The 19,389-nt window shown below is 47.2% G+C and overlaps 1 long non-coding RNA gene across 1 annotated transcript; it reads right to left on the reverse strand.

The window, feature by feature from the left end:
• Positions 1-2,604: 2,604 nt before the first annotated feature.
• LOC140630984 (uncharacterized) lies at positions 2,605-18,081 on the reverse strand. The gene is made up of 3 exons (XR_012028646.1): positions 13,510-18,081; positions 8,315-8,435; positions 2,605-2,982 (listed from the first exon to the last, which is right to left on the reverse strand). It is a non-coding gene; the product is annotated as an uncharacterized lncRNA (long non-coding RNA).
• Between the last annotated feature and the right edge of the window lie 1,308 nt (positions 18,082-19,389).

Genomic DNA, 19,389 nt, shown 5'->3' on the forward strand with positions numbered 1-19,389 from the left:
TTAGTTAAAATCCCTTCGTGTCAAACTCCACCCCACACCTCCCCACACCTCTAAACCACTGTCATCAGTTTGGGGCTGGTGTGGGTATGGGGGTTGTGACCACAGGCCTGAGCTAGGCACCACCTCACTCAGGGGCAGAAATCTGCAGAGAAGTGTTAAGTAAGAACACCTCTATCAGAGGGGACCGTTTGCTACAGCCCTAGCCCAGGAAACGTTCTCTGCTCCTCCAGATATTTGATTACTGCATTTGCAACTAGCCTGGAGTCTCGGAAGAAAATTGACTTTACTTTGATGCTTTGCCAGCTCGCTCCCTCTCTTGCTCTATTGGCTTCAGTCACTCTGCCAGGGCTTCGGACTTGTTTGTCTTCCCTTGCATTTGGCCCGCAATGTTTGTGCAAGCAATGCTCAGGATTCAGTTGGGATTTCTAAAAAACACAGTATCTGATATGCTGCAGAAGGTTGGGGGTGTCTAGCTCACTTCTGAGCAGAGCTTGAGATGCTGAGCCATTTATTTTTAGCATCGTCATGGTCAGGGTAAGTGAGCCAATCTATGTCCCCTTCTCCCCTTTGGGTCTCAGAGGTCACTTTCCAGGATGCCCAGAGCCTCCCAGACAAATGGAATCAGGGTAAAGGGAGAGGGTTGAGACCAGCCTCAATTGCTAACCTCTCCCAAGCCTTCCCCATAGGAGCTCCGGAGTAGCTTGATGATACTTGTAAACTTCTAGAGAAACTCTCATCCACATGAGGAAGCAGCTCACATGGTCCCACAAAGGATACAGACCACCTGTGTCACCTCAGGCAGTGCCTGTCCAGGAACACTTCAGCCCTACATATTCAGGTTCTCAGAGTGTGACTTCCAGCCCCTTCCCTAAGACTGCCTTCTGTAACGAAAGCACCTCACACCTATCAAGTCCAAATCAGAACATTTGACCTTCCCCTCTATCTGCTCAGACTCCTTAATATCACCACCAACCAGAACATCTCTATGTACCAGGAAGCTATCCAGTTCCCGGTGGGTACAAGCATGCAAAAACCCTAATGTTCACTTGAAATTTCACATGCCATCATTATCAACTCATCAGTTGTTCCCCTCAACTAGTAGACTCACTCTGTTCATTTTTTTAAATCCCTGCAAAATATCAAATCTGCAAACCATAGTTTTTCCATCTATAAGTTAAATGACATTCTGTGAAAAAAGTGGCTAGTTCAGCTTGCAATTCGGTCATACCAGTGCTTTTCCTAGACACACCCACCATATTTCAGTGCACAGCAGAAGGGCTCTGTGGGTGCACCACACAAGCTCAAAAAAGATGTAAATGTCTTGTCTCAAAAGTCAAAATTTAATACAATTAGTGCTCGGTTGCTTCATCTAAGATACTCTTTAGGGACTCCTGGGTGGCTCAGTGGTTGAGCATCTGCCTTTGGCTCAGGGCCTGATCCCAGAGTCCCAGGATCGAGTCCCACATCAGGCTCCCTGCATGGAGCCTGCTTTTCCCTCTGCCTGTGTCTCTGCCTTTCTCCCTCTGTGTCTCTCATGAATAAATAAATAAAATCTTTAAAAAAAAATACTCTTTGGTGAAACTGGATTTTTTATTTTATTTTAATGTGAGTATGTGGTGGTGAAAACCTGCTAGAACAGGTTGGCAGCATTGCCTTGATCTATGCCAGGGTGCCAGTGGTTTTATCCACCACTGTTCTTGAAGTGCCAATATTATGAAAAGGGCAAACAAAATATTAGTATTATCATGAAAAGTTTTAAACATACAGATCCCTTGAAGGAGTCTCAGATCCCTGGGTCCTTGGACCATACTCTGAGTACTACTGGGCTAGAGCAAAAATAATAGCTAGGACAACCAGGTTCCCTGTCTGAAATTATTTAAAGTGAGAAACACTTAACCAACAGGGTAACTAATAGGAAGAGGTAAACTTGAGAACAGTAAAACCCTTAGATCAGAGCCCATAGGCCCCTGTCCTGGGTGGGCCTCACACCTCAGGGGGGCCAGTGCTTTCTTTCATAAGCCTAAGACCTGTGGTGAGAAGGGCTAGCAGTATCATCTAGATGGGACACCACCAGCCTGAACTAGGACTTGCAAAGGTCTGTTCTCTATTTCTTGCCTTTGGGAAGCTCACAGATGCTCTACCTCATATGTGGGATTAACCAGATTCCCAGAAAGCTCTAGGCTCAGAGCAATGTGGTTGTCACAGGCTGTCATAGGTGGGTCCTGGTTCCAAGAGGGCAGCCTGGTGAGATGATCTGCTGGCCAATGCAGTAATTCCTTCATGGAATTACTGAAGTTTAGGTGACCAGGATGGTATTGTCACATTTCTTTTGTTGATACTCACTTGTGTCGACAGAAGATGAATCCAGGATGTTAGGCTACCAAGGGTCCACCACCAATCCTTGGCCTCATGTATCAGCTCTCATCCATCTGTGTTCATCCATGGTCCTCCCTTCAGTCTACAGCATCCAAGGACAGGGAGGTACCCATGCTCTCCCATAATTAGCACCTTTGCCTTCTGCAAACCCCATATCACATATCAGACCATTCTCTGGGGATGGCTGGGCTATCTCCTCCTACAGCTTTATTCATTTATTTATTCAAAAAAAATTTTTTTTAATTTTTATTTATTTATGATAGTCACAGAGACATAGGCAGAGGGAGAAGCAGGCTCCATGCACCGGGAGCCAGATGTGGGATTTGATCCTGGGTCTCCAGGATCACACCCTGGGCCAAAGGCAGGTGCCAAACCGCTGCGCCACCCAGGGATCCCCTCCTACAGCTTTAGAGATAACAGTTCCACCATGCCAACAGGCCTTTCTTATTAATAATGTCTTCTCTTGATTCTGATGGATATGATGACATCATATTCTTTCAGGTTAATCTTCATCCAAGACAAGGGATTTAGCAACTTCCTCCACCTGGTGTTCTTCATCTGTCCTCCCTGCAGGTGGCAGTGTACAGTACTGGAGTGGAATCAACACTGAAAGAGATCATATTCTAAAGCACCCAAAGAGGTCAAAAGAAGACATGATTGGGAAATTCTTAAATTCACTTTCATTTTTAAAGGATTTTTGTGCTGAATATAAACTTCTTGGCTGACAATCTTCCTTTCAGGACTCTGAATATGTAACTCCACAGCTTCTGGCCTCCTTGGGTTCTCATGAGAAGTTAGCTGTTAACTCCATGGAGGATCCCTTTATTTATTTTTTTTAAAGATTTATTTATTTATGATAGAGAGAGAGAGAGAGAGAGGCAGAGACACAGGAGGAGGGAGAAGCAGGCTCCATGCCGGGAGCCCAACACGGGACACAATCCTGGGACTCCAGGATCACGCCCTGGGCCAAAGGCAGGCGCTAAACTGCTGAGCCACCCAGGGATCCCCGAAGGATCCCTTTAAATGAGTCATTTCTCTCTTGCCATTTTCAAGTTTCTCTGTCTTTGGCTTCTGATCATTTGACTATAATGAGTATAGGCATGAATTTCTTGGAGTTTGTCAGGCTTTTGTATGTATGTATAGATTAATGTTTTAAATCAAATATGTTAAGTTTTTAGCCATTATAAGTTTTCTCTCTTTTCCTCTCATTCCTCGCCTTCTGGGACTCCCATTAATGTACATTTTGGTGACTTGATGGTGTCCCACAGGTCTGAGCTCTGAGTTGAGTCAACTAAAGACACACCTTGAGAATGGCTGTCTTTCAGGAACTTCCATATGACTCAAATAATAACATTTCTCTTTTTGGAGAGTCCGAACCCATTCTGCCCTCTTCTGTGGCTATTATGCTGCTGGTTTTCACAGAAACCATAGTTGTGAGGCTGTTGGCTTCCAAGGTTACTGTGGAGCTGGGGAAAGGGGAATGGAAACAGGGCAAGATAAAAATACTAAAGAAACACAGTGTTCTTGCTGACATTAGGCCATTTCTTGAGTAAATGATCCACAAATTGTTGCATAACTTGGTTAAATTCCAGAATTCTTGAAGTTGATTTTGACTATATTTGCCAGTGTTCTCATTACTTTTATTTTTTTTTATGATTTTATTTATTTATTTGACAGAGAGAGAGAGAATGAGAGAGCACAGCAAGCAGACCCTCCCTGAGCAAGGAGCCCAATTTGGGGCTCAATCCCAGGACCCTGGGATCATGACCTGAGCTGAAGGCAGACGCTTAACCAACTGAGCCACCCAGATGCCCCTCTCATTGCTTTTATGAAGAAGATTTTTGGAAGTCTTTCCTCCCTCATTCTAGAAGTGCTTTAAACTGAACACCCCGGTTGTAGCCCTATCTGAAAGATCGTCAGGGAGGTAGAACATAAGCCATGGCTCAAGCTAAAGTTATAAGGAAATACAAATGGAGTAAGATGAGGAGGAGCTGGCAAAAGCTATAAAGTGGATGAAAAACAGAGTACTGGGGAAGCATGTTAGTTAGTAGAAGGCAGAATAAGGAGTAGACACACAGAGTTGCTGAGTCACTCAGTGGCCAAACATTTGAGGAAATGCACGCAAATTTCTGCTGCGAATGTCCCTTCAGATACCTTGAAATCACAACCACCCACCTCTTCCTGCTCTCCCTGAGATCTGCTCAGCTTCCCTTGGGATCTTTAAAATAAAGTCCCTATACAATGAAGTAATTTGAGTGAGGAGCTGTTCCTTCTAACCAAAAGAGGCAAATAAAACATCCAGATGGAGAAAAGGGAAGGAAATCCCGGGCACAGAATTCATCATGTGCAATGGCATAGCCAAGTCATAAAACAGACTGGAGTGTTTGAAAAGATAGAAAACGGAGCCAGAAAAGAAGAAAAGACTGAGAGGCAGGAGAAAAATCATCAGAAGGACAAGGATTGTATTTCATAGTTGTTAAAGGAGATGCTGGAGGAATCTGGAAAACGTTTGCTCTGGTGGTTTCTGTGAGGAGAGGGCTGTGCACAGCATTATATCCTAGATTTCCAGTAGGCCAGGGTTTGATTCTCCCTAAATTGGGTTAATACCTGGAGAACCCAGACTGAAAGGATCTGTTCTTTTTCTTTCTTTCTTTTTTTTTTTTTTTTTTTTAAGATTGCATTTATTTATTCATGAGAGACACAGAGAGAAATGCAGAGACGAAGGCAAATGGAGAAGCAGGCTCTTGGCAAGGAGCCTGATGCGGGACTTGATGCCTGGACCTGGGATCATGACCTGAGCCAAAGGCAGAGGCCCAACCTCTGAGCCACCCAGGGGTGCCGGGTCTGTTCTTTAAAGCAGAGATTCTCAAAATGTGCTGCCAAGACCAGCAGCACCAGCACCATCTGGGAATTTGCTAGACATGCAAATTATCAAGCCCCACCCTAGTCCTACAGAATCTCTGCATTTAACAATCACTTCGGGTGATTCTGATGCATGCTAAAGAACCTCAGGTCCACCAGCTGAGAGAGGTCTCTGCTTGAACCTAGTGAGGAAAAGCCCAGGTAGATTAGAGAGACACATGCACAGAACTTGGCAAGGTGAGACATTCACCATCCATGAGCCCACCTGCATGTGGCTAAGACTGAGGAAGTCTCACTCCTGGTCACAGGAGTCTGTGCCTCTCCATCACTGGCTTAGGGAGGAGATGTGGAGGAAGGAGATAGGGGAGCATTGCATGTGGTAAGGGCAATGAACTTGAGCCCCTCAGTGAGTGGAGGGATCCAGAACATCCTAGATCCAGATTTATCTTAGCATTATTATAGGTTCCCACCTTAGTTTTCTAGCTGATCAAAGCTGCACTGTGCTGATTTCAACATAAACTCAAGATTGTAGAAGCAAGAGAATGAGTAGTCCTCCCCCAGGTTCTGTCTCTTATCCCCCTTAATCTGGGACTAGAATGTTCAGGATTGCCTTGGTCAGTTAGAGACAGTTCCACCTCTACTCTTACCTCAATGGTAGACTTGGGTGCAAAGCCAGCTCACTCCTCAGCCCTCAGCAGCTTTGATCACACAATTTATCGATCCAATAGAGGAGCTTTCAAAAAAAATTTTAAGTCTGAGCCCCAGCCCAGAGCGATTAAATCAACATTTCTGAAATGGGCCTATCATTGGTATTTTTAGGGTGATTGCCAGGGTGATTCTAACACACCAGGGTTGAGAACCACTGATGACTCTGGTTCCTTTGTGAATCCCATCTTCCTACTGCGAAGGAAGAGAACCCTATGGCAGGGGCCTGGCAGCTGTGACAGACACACCAAATCTGCAGGTTCAAAAGATGAAGTGAGGGAAATTGGTCTAGGGAAGTGGAAGGACCTGGAATTTCTATGAGTATGTGTACCCAACTCAGGAGCTCAACGGTATCCTGAGGACACTGAGGAGCTGTAGACAAACCTGAGATGGGGAAGTGTGTATCTAGAAAAATCATGAGGTGGTGGTGGTGTAGGGTGAGGACCAAGTGGAGGTAGCTGTATTGAACCAGTGTAGTTGATATGTCTGGTTCGGTGCCTGATACAAAGGAGGTGCCCCAGAGCACTGGTTCCCTCCCTGCTCCTTTCAACCAGGAGCAGTGGTCTGGCCACATGGAAAGAGACCACACACTCATTCTCAGAGCTGTAGTTGGGCTGGAACAGCTCCTTGCTTATAGAGAGACCTGAGCTCAGCACACTCTCTGGGAGTTGACACCTAGAAGTGTGTGGGCTGTGAGTAGAGGTATGAGATCTCTGAACATGATGCTCAGACTAACCCCCAGGAATATGTACAGCACACTGGAACCTGAGCAGAGGCCCTCGAGGGTCACATGGCAATCATGGCTTCAGTTCACTAGGGTCACAGTGCCACCAGGAGTCCAGGGAAGCTGCTGAACTTCCCACTGGAGATCCCACAGGGTCAAGAAGCTTCCCCAAACCTCTCTATTCCCCTCACTAGTCCTTTTGCTCTCTAAGCTCCAAGAACTCATTAAATCCTTCCTTGATGTGATTTTCATGCTCTGGTGTGAGCACCAGAGATAGATAACAAGCTCTCCCAATAGGAGATTCCTTTTGTTCATCCTGAAATAAACTCTTTCCAAATTCAGCTTTGAGACCCAGCCAACAGGTCAGCTGCTATTCTGACCATGACCTGCTCCTAGAGTGTGCTGCTCGTGCCAATCCGTGCAACGAAGACTTACATGTCTTCATTTATTCAGTCTGCTCAGCTCAGCATTGTTTTTGAGAAAAATCCAGCCCGGCCTCTTGGGATCTTGTCTTAATAGACTGGTTTTGCAATGGCTGCCCCCACCCTGCTGTTTTCTATCAATTTAGCTGCTTTGCCAATTCACTTTCATTATAATCTCCTTTTAAGCTTCTCAGCCCCCTACCTTCAGTGGAGGCTTAATGGGTTGTTTTTCTTTACTTGGAAGGACCAATGCCAGAAAAGTATGGATGTGAGGAGGGCCTGAGGACCAGGACCACGCCTCACCCAGAGCTTCAGCATCCCACCACGTTCTCTGTACCGGGTCCTACCCTCTTGGTATCTTAGATCTTGCAATTAACAGAGAGAGAAAGGCTGCCTGGCTCACAGACCCCGGGACAGTTTATTGACTCCATGATACCTGATGCTTCATGATAGTATCATGAATCCAGACCATGGAGGATTCAAGCCCATCTCCAAAAAATACATTTCAACAAAGTTCACATATATGTTAAGTCCCTTTCCCCATCTACACTGCACACTGCATAATTTCCACTAAAAGCCCCATCCTGAACATCATCAGAAGAACCTATATTCAGGTGCCTGGGTGGCTCAGTCGGTTAAGCATCGAACTCTTGGCTTTGACTCAGGTCATGATCTCAGGGTTGTGAGACTGAGCCCTATGTCAAGCTTTGCATCTGGCTCTGCACTCAGGAGGAGTCTGATTGATATTTTCTTTCTCCTTCTCCCTCCACCTCTCCCCCACTTGTGCATACTCACGCTTGCGCGCTCTCTCTCAAATAAATAAATCTTTTAAAAAAAAAGAAGAAAAACATGTTCTATGACTTGTACTGAGGATATTCCTGGGAATAATTAAGGGACAAATGCAATGTTCATTCTAATTAAAAGGTATTGGAGCTCAGGCATCTCATGTAAACTCTCACCTTGAAGAGAACAAGACAGGACAGGGTTGGGTATGCAGGCTCTAGGGCCAGACTATGGATTTGAAGCCCAGCTCTGCCACTTACTAGCTGTCTGACCTTGAGCAAGACACTTAACCTCCTTGTACTTCAATTCCTTCATCTTCAAAATGGGGATAATGAGAGCAATCATCTTCTAGGATTGTTGCAAAGATGAAGAGTGTCGGTAATATAAGATGCATGAAACAGTGCCTACTACATAGCAGGTGTTTAGTAAAAGGAGCTGTTACCAGTTTCCTCTTGGGGGGCTTTTGTGCTTCATGGAAGCTTCATAAGTGTACATGGGTAGAAGTTTCCAAATGGATGTGAGGTCTCCCAATATTCTGACATTTTGCTTGGATTCTCCCAATGCTACAAATCACAGATAAGTACCAAGATTATACAGACACCATATGCTGTCCAAAGGAAAGACAAACCTAATGCACCCACCCCACCTTTCCACTCCTGCCAGTTTTGAGAGAAGTGCCTGTCAACATCCAACTGAAGAAGTATATTAAGTATTAATATAACCCACACGCCAAAAAGTATTAATGTAACCTAATTGTTCAACTTCAGCCATGGTAGGACCAGCTGCTGTCACCTGGTGAATGCCCAACACAAATAAGCTACTTAATACCCTTAACTCAGGCTAGGAATAAAATCGTATGTCTTCAATTTCCATCTGTGGCTTGGGGTTTCTCAAACAGTTGATTTAAATCTCATTTTAAACATATTTTAGCCATCTAAACCATAATGAAAATGTGCTATATATTAAAAAAAAAAAAAGAAAGAAAGAAAATGTGCTATATACCCAATTTTGGTATTGGGAGACCACCAGCCCATTAACCTAGGTTACAAAATTAACTCATTTTTATACAAGCCTCTGAATGAAATTTTCCTCTTTTAATTAACGCATGTCTTGAGACTGAAAGTCAAGCTGTGCAAAACTCATTGCTATTAGCAATGACTTTAGCGGGTAAGTCAGGATTCCTTGGTGCTATGCAACCAAAACCAAAATCTGCAAGTAAACTGGATCTGGAAGTGAATATAACTCTGTAGTTTGATGCATAGCCTGTGACTTCTTTTACTTCTTATATTCATCAAAATGACACTACTGTTCTCACTGATTGATTTTATACTAAGTACATGTTGCCAATTTGCAATGATAAAATAAAGGCATGCTAATAAAACACTGCTTTGTATCATATATTTAAGGGCTCCAAATAAAGATCTTATCTTCAAAAGCAGTTTGAAACCCTACTCTAATGGTTATGATGGCATGCTGGTGCCCCTCAAATTGCCCATCTCTTCCAGAATACTCTCTCCATTATACATTTATACTCTTATTATATATGACCATGACTCTCTCCTGATTTAACAGTCTCAGAGGCTCCCTCTCCACTTCCTATTAGATAAAGTGAGGACCTCTTGGTCGGGCTGCCACATACTCACTGGAATCAGACCCTGTTCTGGGTCCACAATCATAGAACTACTTGCAAAGAACCACTTGCTGTTTCCCAGGAAATACCAGGTATTTCACATTGTTCCATTGGTCCCAAAGGCTCTGTTCTCTCTTCCCACCCCCAGCTGTATCCCTGCCCCTGCCTCAGCTCAGTTCTGACATTCACAGAATCTCCTTACCCAGCCTCATGCCTTATTCATGCTCCTGCAGCACCTGACCCTTGGCCCAGTACTGAAATGATTGGTATAAGAGATCCACACATGACTAGGAGTTTCTGCTGAAATAGTGAGATATTTATCTCTACATTCTGGTACACATGAGGCACGTGATAAAAACAAAGGAAAGGCAAATGGGGAGTCGGGAGAAGGGAGGACAAAGGGAGGGAGGGAGGGTGGGTGGGCAGAGGCCAGCAGGACAAATCAGGGAGGATTGGATCCTCCATGGTGACGTCCTCACAAGGTGGACACAAAACAACACGGCCTCTCATGCCACCCTGCCTGCCTCCTAGGAGTGTGATTAAGCTATGTTCTGGACTGTGTGACTACTCTGTTACTTGCTCTTTCAAGATAATAAAAACTTTAATGTGATTTCAGTTTCATGATAATAAAACCGATGAGGCAGGATCACTCCTACTATACAGATGAGGAAGCTGAGCCCCAGACACATACGGTGATGGGCCAGGGTTAGAGCCCAGATGCCACTAAGAGCCTGATCTGACCCCTGGAAAGGCCCCAGCTCACCTACCGTTGTGTGCTTGTGTGTCTGTGTACGGGAGCACAGACAACATGGCAGGGTGCTGAAGGGGCTGGGGGCTTAGTCTTTTCTACTAAAAACTTGATTCGACCAAGGCTCGCCTTCTTGTGAATCAGAGGCAGCTGTTCTGTTTTGGGCTTTCTAGTCTGCACAAATATGTTGGTATGGAAACCACACTTTGGAGATTACGATCGAAACATCATTTGCCTCCACTGGTTTTCTTAAAACCCTACATGCTGATAGTAGGTGGGAAATTTCTACATTTATCACTTCAGTCCTTTCTTGGCAACGAGCATCTGTCTGTAAATAGCTGTACAGTAATTGCAGCAAACTCTTTCAAAATATTTCATATCTGTGCTCTCTCAGCAAATAAACTGCTCTCAGACCAGTTTTTGGTGCTTGTCTGCAACCAGATCATGAACCCCTTGAAGACATTGTTATTTTATTCAGTTCTGGGTGCTCCAGGCTTGAGATGGGTCATGACATCAAGGAGACATCCAGCAAATGGGGTTTGACTGGATAAACATGACAACTGGCAGATGTGCCAGTACAGATTCGAATCAATAACCTTTTACATTTGCCTAGCTCTACATGATCTCTAAAGCTTTCTTGTCATTTAATTTGCCTTGACTCTGTGAGTTACACAGGACATATGTTATTAGTCCCATTACCTAGAGGAGAAAATAGGAACGTAACAAAATCCAGAGACAGCTGTGCTCAATAACAGGCAATGAAAGCTAGATCAGAACCCAGACTCCGGGGATGCCTGGGTGGCTCAGTGCTGAGCATCTGCCTTGGCTTAGGGCGTGATCCTGGGGTCCCAGGATCGAGTCCCATATCAGGCTCCCCGTGGGGAGCCTGTTTCTTCCTCTGCTTCTCTGTGTGTCTCTCATGAATAAAAAAATATCGTTAAAAAGGGAGAAAAAGGAAAAGAGCCCAGACTCTGGGGTTCCTGGGACCAGCACCCTTCTCTCCCCACTGACCGGGCCTCCCCTAACTGCCTTCCACACATGGTGCAACAGATATCTGAGCCACAGACTCCACATCAGACTGCGACACCCCATGCTTGCTCTTGTATTTATTCTCCTGTTTTATGAGCATCTTCTATGGTGATTTAGTTTGATATTAATCGGCAAGGGCTGCCCTAACAGAATACCACAGAGCACATGGCTTTAAGAACAGAAATCCATTTCTGAAGCCTGAAGTCTAAGACCACGATGCCATCAAGGTCCGTCCCTGGTGAGGACTCTCCTACTGCCTTGCAGGTGAGCACCTTCTCACGGTGTCCTCACATGGCCTCTTCTCTGTGCTTGTGAGGAAAGAGAGAGCGTGCCGGTGTCTCTTCCTTTCCTTATAAGGCCACCAGTGAAGACCTCATCTAACCTTAATTACCTCCCAAAGGCCCTGTCTCAGTATACAATCACACTGGGGGTTAGGACTTCAACACAGGCATTCGGGGAAGACAATCTGTCCATACAAGGTTAATCCAGATCTCTCCAGAATGCCTACAGACTGTATCCTGGCTCCTCTCCTACAGACCTTCCCTGACCCTACACAGCCATTTTTCTAATCAGCCTTGACTCATCTTCATTTTTTTTTTAAGATTTTATTTATTTATTCATGAGACACACAAAGAGAGGCAGAGACATAGAGGGAGAGGCAGGCTCCTCTCAGGGAGCCCAATGCGGGACTTGATCCCGGGACCAAGATCGTGCTCTGAGCCAAAGGCAGATGCTCAACTGCTAAGCCACCCAGGCGTCCCAACTCATCTTCATTTAAATTAATTCTGTTCTGTGACAGAGTTCTGGAATACAATCCATTTGTCCACTAGAGTTTCCCCCTGTGCTTATCTCAGTTAATTTCTGAGTGGCCACATGAGTGAGAATCACAATGAATGTCTCTATTTTTCCATTGAGCATGAGGGCAGGGGCTGCCATAGGGCTGAGCTGATGTGAAGGGGAGTTCCCTGAACTGTGGTCAAAGGTGCTTTCTAGTACTTTAGAGGAGTGGAGGCACATGGAAGAGGGGATCTACCTCTGCAATCTTAACCTCTGTCTCACTCAATGGGCTGCAACAAATTTCAGCTCCCATAGAGACCAGAGAGAGAAGCCTGCCCTGCTGTGGGCTGCTCACTCTGTAAGATCCTGTCCTGTAGGGCCAGTACCAGCATGAGGGAGGAGCCAGCCCATCCTGTGTGATCCCAAGAGCCCTGCCTCACTCGCCTCACCCTAGGCCTGATCCTGCTGTCCTGGCTCTTTCTGACCATACCCTCCCTCAAGGGAGAAGCTCACAAGGCTGAGGCAATGTGCCCACCCACAGCCCATGTGTCCCCTTCTAGATCCTAGAATTCAAGTGGCCCTGAGGCTGCACAGGTCTCTCCCGGAGGGCAGACCCCACTGGTGGACACAGCCCTAGGCAGGAGGAATGCCCATAGGCCTGTCCACATAGGGCTCTGTGTAGGAGGGGGTGGGTCAGGATGTGGGAAGAAAAGGTGGCCACATGCCGACTCTTCCCATCCAGCCACGTTCCGGGGAAGAATCCAGGGATTCTAGGATTCTAAATTTGAATCTGGCCTTCCACATCTTTAAGAAGGTTTATTTGTCATGGCAAGACATTCCTGACTTTATTTGCTAGTTTGATATGTTACTTTTAACTCTTTAGACAAGATGGTATATGGCCTTCCACCCACACTCCTGACCTAAGCCCCACAAATGTTAAAGTGGACCTGGGGGAAGCAGTCTTGAGAGGCTGACTTAAGATTCAGCAGCCCCTGTGGGGAAACAACCACACACACACACACACACACGTGCACACACATGTACAAACAAGTGACTACAGGTCTTTGTTTCCTACATATGACCATTGTGATGGCCATTGTGTTCATTACCAGGGCCATGAATAATTACTTCCTAGTAATTTATGATCATGCCTGGCAGGGTAAAATTGTTGAGGTGGTGTGTGTGTGTGTATGTGTGCACAAAGTGTGAGCACAATGGGGAGAGAGAAGTGAAAGGTGGTGGGAGCCCTGTACCTGGAAACTGGCCAAAATTAGATCCACATCTTCAGGGTGAGGGGAGAAATTCTGTAGAGCCTCACACATAGGTATATACACAAAACCACACACAGACCACACAGATACAGACACACACCATATGGATATCACTTCCCAGGGGCCATCCCCAGTCCCTAAGACTTTCATCTCTTCCACTCCCTCCCACCACCAGTTCTGACCTGTTGGGATTGACTGTATAAAAAGTTGGGACGCCTCGGTGGCTCAGTGGTTGAGTGTCTGCCTTTGACTCAGGCCATGATCCTGGGGTCTGGGATCGAGTTCCACGTCGGGTTCCCCACAGCGAGCCTGCTTCTCCCTCTGCCTGTGTCTCTGCCTCTCTGTGTGTCTCTCATGAATAAATAAATGAAATCTTTAATTAATTAATTAATTAATTTAAAAGTTGTCCATCTTTTGTTGGCCCCAGAAACAGGACAATGTCACCAACATATGGTTGTATGGTCTTAGACGTGTATGGGGAGGTGATACTGGACCCTGTCCAAGGTTGCTCACAGCTGAAGGGTTCCTAGGCCCAGCCCCAGCCCCAGGCCCACCCAGCCCCAGATGAGGCTAGGCCATGATGAAAGTTATTTCTCAATTGTGTCATTACCAGGGCCATGGATGATGAATGCGCCCAGCTGGAGCCCTCTCTCTGGGGTCCTCGTGGGCAGCACCCTGTAAGGCCCACCACATGCCCCTGGGTTTACAGGTCCTGGGACCTGAGCTGCTTGCTATGGGTTCATGGTGGCAAGAAGGTTGGAGAGGGGAGAAGACGCCCCAGCCTCGGGGGTTGGAGACATGGCCAGAAAGCCCCCTTGCAGCCTTGCCTGCAGCTCTAGCCAAGGTCCTCATGAAAAGACTGCCAGGAGTCAGACTTTCTCCCTGTGCCAGCATCGCCCCCACCTGCTCCAGCCCCTCCTCGCCCGGATCCGCTGTGCAAATACAGGGCCACTGCCAACTGAGGGAACAGTAAATCTTCCCTCACTCTTTTATTCATGGCCTTACCTCTGCAGACGGTGCTGAGGAAAAACAAACCCCACAAAATCCCTGTGGGCTCCAGCAGTCTGGCAGCCTCTTCTTTGCTCTTCTCTGGATGGCGGAGGCCGGAGGAGAGGCCCACCCAGACAACAGCACACCCTCCTCCGCCCCAGTGAGCTCAGTGGGCACCCCATGCTGAGCCCCATACCAGTTCTGGGGAGCAGAAATCAGTGAGACCTGGGCAAACTGGGAAATCACTATTTGTGGCTTCCAGGAATGGCACTACATCCACCTCACCTTCCTAGCCTCCTTCAATGTGCAGGAGAGCTTCTGGGCCTGGGCGGGGGCCAGGCTGGCAAGGGGAGGTACAGCTGCGCTGGCTGCCCGCTGAGGAACCACCATCAGAAAGGAGGGGCAGCCAGGACCCCAGGGCACTCTTGTTCCAAGGATCCCAGGGCCAAGGCAGCATCTGCTCATGCTGTAGCCTTTGCAGAACAGCCAGACCTCGAGAATTCCCGGGAAACTTCTCTGCCTCCAATGCTGGGTCGCCAGGGTGGGCTTCTTCTAAGCTCGGTCAGAATGAAAGAGGACTGGAAGAGGCCGAGGGGCACTAGATTTTACAGAACGCCTTTTATATGGAAGTCAGGCAGCGAACTTAGTGTGACCCACTGTCCTGGTTTGCCCAGATGGTGGTTTCTGGGGACATGGGGCTTTCAGTGTTAAAACCAGGACGATCCTAGGCAAATGGGAAGGAAGGGTCAATCTGAGGGGCCATGGGAAAGGATTCGCCTGTCACATGGCCAGGGCCAGAGGACAGCTTGGACCAAAGCTGCCTGTTAATGGTTCTAACCAAACCTTTCCTCGCTGCTCCTCCTCCTTGTCTGCAGGGGTAGGCAGGGGAGTGGAGGGCATCCTGAGGCTGGCTTAGGAGCTGCCAAGAGAAAACAGGCAGAAGGAGAACATCTGTGGTCTTTGTGGGAGGGAGGAAATCACCTCACTATCTTTGGGACGCTGGGGCTTGTGAGGCCCTACACAGAGCCTAGGGTGTCAGGAGGGAGCTAGGAGAGCACGTGTAATACTGCCTGTCAAGGGGCACTACCCATCCTGGAGCCCTTCACCCCAACACAGACACTGGACAAATGGACATGGGGAAAAACAGCTTTAAAACAGTTTGCCTGGGGCACCTGGGTGGCTCAATAGTTGAGCATCTGCCTTCAGTTCAGGGTGTGATCCCAGGGTCCTGGAATCGAATCCTGCAACAGGCTCCCCTCAGGGATCCTGCTTCTCCATCTGCCTAAGTCTCTGCCTCTCTGTATGTCTCTCATAAATAAATCAATAAAAATCTTAAAAAATAAATGTGTTTGCCTGGTGTTGTGCCCACTGCTGCCAGGACCCAGAAGGCAAGCCTTCAGGGAGATCAGCTGTGAGTGGGGTCCTGGTGTGAGCATGGGGAGCCAGCTTGATCCTTCATCTGTCCCAGCACCACCCTACGGAACCTATGGTGCCCCCCATGCTGGGGCAGACGCCTCCAGGGGGAACAGAGGTTTGACTTAAAGCTGAGGAGGCAAATCCCAAGGAGACCACTAGGCCCAGACTCCTATTTAACAGGTGGGAGACCAAGTTCAAGGAGGCTGAGTCACTCACACAGGGACACACACTCTTGCGTGGTTGGAGCCCCAGACTGGGCCTGTACCCCATCGGATGCCACAGCCAAAAATCCCTCAGAAGGGAGGAGGCTCAGAAGATGAGCCCAGCCCAAGAAAGCCCCTGCCTTCCTGGAGTCCACACACTGCTCTACGAGAGGCACATGAGTGGGAGATCCGCGGCTTCTGGAGCAAGGCTGCTCTCTCCATTCTGTCAGAGTCCACAGCCTGGTTTACTCCAGCACTGGCTCCAGCACCAGCTCTGGCACCGGCTCCCAGTGGAAACCCTCCAGTAGATGCCCTGGGACTGCTCTGCTCCCGGGGCCTCTGGAGCAGAGCAGTGAGTCTGCAGAGGTGCTGGCCTGCTCCACCTCTCACTTGCCAGGTGCTGGAATATGTAAGAAAGATCAGCCTGACCTCAGCAGTAGGAAGCTACGCCCCATCTGCTACTAGGAACCCCCCTGGGGGTGGTGGCATTTAAGACAGGTTTTTTTGTTTTTGTTTTTTAAAGACAGTTTAAATAGCTGTTAAGAACCCTGGACGGGATGTCCGGGTGGTTCAGCGGTTGAGCATCTGCCTTTGCCCAGGGTGTGATCCCAGGGTCCCGGAATGGAGTCCCGCATCAGGCTCCCAGCAAGGAGCCTGCTTCTCCCTCTCCCTGTGTCTCTGCCTCTCTCTCTCTCTCTCTCCATGTCTCTCATGAATAAATAAATAAAATCTTTTAAAAAAAGAACCCTGGGCTGCAGAAGGGGAAGTGGGTGGGGGGATGGGGCAACTGGGTGATGGGCACTGAGGAGGGCACTTAATGGGATGAGCACTGGGTCTTATATGTTGGCAAATTGAATTTAAATAAATAAATAAATACATTTTTAAAATTAAAAAAAAAAAAGAAGGAAAGAAAGAAAGAACGAACCCTAGGCTCCAATCAGTTAGCAGGAAGCAGAGTCCCAAGGGCAAGGCATACCCCCAGAGTGCATTCTGATGTGTCTGAGTAGAAAGGTGTTGTGTGTGTGGGGGGGGGGAGCGGTATCCAAAGCAGGGATGCTGAGAGAGGCTGAATAGTGCAAGCAGGTGTAGCTGGGCTCTCTCTTGAATAGCCAAAAGGGCCCTAAGTGCATGGCCAGGAGAAGGCAGGGCACAGAAAACAATGGAGACTGGGGAAAACCATATCCTGACAGCTCCCGTTCCCGCTTTTAGCATTCATAGCATTTCCACTTTTGTCCTATTATGGGTGAGCCCAGCACTTCCAAAAGTAAAATGTAGTAAAGAGTCTGAGGAATGTTTCCGAGGAATGACAAGTTTGCTCCCTTGTTCACAGCAGCGCTTCTAGGAAAAGCAGGACCCCACAGAAGGTCTAATAAGGACAGAGAGCCTGTGCCCACTGTACCCTCCAGACCTTGCAAGCACGGAGAAGGAGTAGACCATGGGCATGGCAGCCAGGAACAACCTACTTGGGAGGTCTCAGGGAGCTCGCCAGCTCTGCCTAGGCAGGTGGGACCCTGAATCCTTGGACCGGAGAGACAGGTTTCCTGCACAGAAATGCCCTGACTTATTCCATGATAGGCCCTTGGAGCTCCCTTAGCAATTACTGCTTTGTGCCTGGCTGGCCACTATAATTTATTGCAAATAAGTCTCATAGCTCCAATAAGGCAGTCGGCTTCTCTACCTCTGAATCCCCTACAGAGCTTAACACAGCTGGGCACCCAGCTGGTCTCCATTAAAATCCTTCTGGACCCGAATCTCCCCACCCTTTCTTGCTCCCATCTCCACTGCTGCACTCTGGCTGCTGGCCCAGGGGAACAGGGCTGCCCCCTCCACTCCCTAGCACACTTCCTCACTTTCCTAAGAGCAGATGAAAGAATTGGCAGATGCTAACAAAGGAAAGGCAGGTGGGAGCCTCTGAGTCTGCAGATCAGACTGGTAGCCTGGCAAAAGATACTAGGAGCTTCTGTAGGTAAACAGGAACCCGCTATTAGCAAATTCTCTAATTAGGGTTCTCTTTATCGTCCTCCTGTGGAAGATACTCATTTGTAACATTTAAGTCACACCATGAATCTCACGGAGAACTAGAAATCTGTAAGAATATTGCCTAAGAAGGATTTCTGGCAGGAGCCACTTAACTTCCCAGGTTGTGCTTACCTCACCTATAAAAAACAACGATGGCAATGCTTCGTGTAGACAGGTGACTCAACTAGGTGGTAAAGCACCTTCCAGTGTCCACTTCTGCATAACACTGGACCATCCCGTTCACCCACGTGCAAAACAGTGATGTGGATGTAGAGTAAAAAGACCCACGGTTCACTGGCACTAGTGGCGGGTCTTGGGGAGATACTTAATCTTTCTGAACTAATCTTCTTGCCTGTAAAATGGGCACAAGAATAATAATATCTTCATCACGTAGGTATTATGAGATTGAAGTGAGATACACATGAGCAGTGTCGATAAACTGTAAAACCCAAACGTTACTGATTATCAACTGGCTATAAGGACTGTGATAAATAAAAACCTCCCTTTAAATAAGCCAATGCTTCTCGGTGACATGAGAAACACCAAAACGATCCTAGTTGATGGATTTCCTGCTAACTCTTCCCTGCTCAGGGGGATCAGCTGCCCTGAACCTGCCTCTTGGGATGGGGGCTTTCCAGAGTCAAGGAGTAAATGCTTGAGTTCAGGGCAGGGGCTGGAGTCTAAGAACACAGGGTGAGGCTATCTGCCACCTGCCAGAGCCTCTCCCATGTTGCTTCTGCAGTTTGAGAGCCAACGCCCAGCTATCACCTCCCAGGTAATACAGTGACAGTAAATCGAGGCCCTTATGTTTTAGTGTACTTCACGCAAAGGGAGCAGATCCTCCAGGAAAGAATATTCATTTGTACTCAAAAAAAAAAAAAAAAAAAAAAGTGCTGATAAACTCACAAAAAAGTTGTGTTATTGCTAAATGCTAATTGCATTTCCTTGGGTAAGCACCATAAAAAATTCATTGCAGTTTTTAGAAACAAGATGCCGGCCGCGTTTTAATTGCTAGAGAGGAGAGAGTTGGGGAGAAGCTGAACCAGGAAAATGCTAACTGGGCATAAACTCAGAAAGAAATCTCCCCAAGAAAGAAGGCCCAGTGCTGAGGTAGAACCTAAGGAGACATAGGTCTTGGGAAACCAGAACCTCTTAAAAGAACACTGACTTAATGGTTCTCAGGCCTGTGACATCAGCCCACCCGGACAGATGGGGCTTTTAGCTGCAGATTGTGACATGTAGATTTAAGAAATGTAAAGAATTAAATTAAGGAATGCCAAAATTCTAGAGAGATGAGCAGGAGTCCGTTGCAGAGCTTTAAGAAACATGTATGGGAGGAAATTTATAATTGTATCCCTTAGTGTGTGTGTGTATGTGCATGTGAGAGAGATTGAGAGAGAATGAGAGAGAGGGAGGGTGTGTGGGTGTATGGGA

The sequence above is a fragment of the Canis lupus genome, chromosome 3, assembly GCF_048164855.1.
Source record: "Canis lupus baileyi chromosome 3, mCanLup2.hap1, whole genome shotgun sequence".
NCBI classification, from domain to species: domain Eukaryota; kingdom Metazoa; phylum Chordata; class Mammalia; order Carnivora; family Canidae; genus Canis; species Canis lupus.